Below are 236 nucleotides of genomic sequence, written 5' to 3'. Positions count from 1 at the left end.
ACAATCTGCTCAGTTACTGGGATTTTCACGCACAACCATTTCTAGAGTTTACAAAGAATGTTGTGAAAAGGGAAAAACATCCAGTATGCGGCAATCCTGTGGGCAAAAATGCCTTGTTGATACTAGAGGTCTGATTCAAGCTGATAGAAGAGCAACTTTGACTGAAATAACCAAACAACCGCGGTATGCAGCAAAGCATTTGTGAAGCCACAACACGCACAACCTTGAGGCGGATG

The 236-nt window shown here is 43.2% G+C and overlaps 1 protein-coding gene across 1 annotated transcript in view; it reads left to right on the top strand.

The window, feature by feature from the left end:
* The window catches only part of LOC116671317 (DDB1- and CUL4-associated factor 7), a 9,761-nt gene that overhangs the window by 1,279 nt on the left and 8,246 nt on the right, over positions 1 to 236 (top strand). The window lies entirely within an intron of this gene.

Source organism: Etheostoma spectabile, chromosome 21 (genome assembly GCF_008692095.1).
Source record: "Etheostoma spectabile isolate EspeVRDwgs_2016 chromosome 21, UIUC_Espe_1.0, whole genome shotgun sequence".
Lineage (NCBI taxonomy): Eukaryota > Metazoa > Chordata > Actinopteri > Perciformes > Percidae > Etheostoma > Etheostoma spectabile.
Note: the sequence above shows the minus strand (reverse complement) of the source record. Positions and strands in the feature narration are given on the sequence as shown.